The sequence below is a fragment of the Neopelma chrysocephalum genome, unplaced genomic scaffold, assembly GCF_003984885.1.
Source record: "Neopelma chrysocephalum unplaced genomic scaffold, ASM398488v2 Primary Assembly neopelma1_137, whole genome shotgun sequence".
Classification (NCBI taxonomy): domain Eukaryota; kingdom Metazoa; phylum Chordata; class Aves; order Passeriformes; family Pipridae; genus Neopelma; species Neopelma chrysocephalum.
Window position 1 is genome coordinate 454776 of NW_020897799.1, and position 230 is coordinate 455005.

Sequence of the window (230 nt, forward strand, 5' to 3'; positions counted from 1 at the left end):
ATCCTTGGCTGCATCCTGGGTCTGATCACAGCTGGGGGCTGTCCCCAGGTGAGCAGTGGCCATCGCCCCATGGACCGGGCTCTGCCCCGTGCCCACCCCAGCTGGCAGAGTCACGGTGACACACAGACCAGCTGGAGCTGCCAAGCGCCACCCCCTCCCACACCATCTGCCCACACCAAAACGTGGTGCCAAGAGGTGATGTCAGCCCTGCCGGCGGGAGAGGTGGGCGC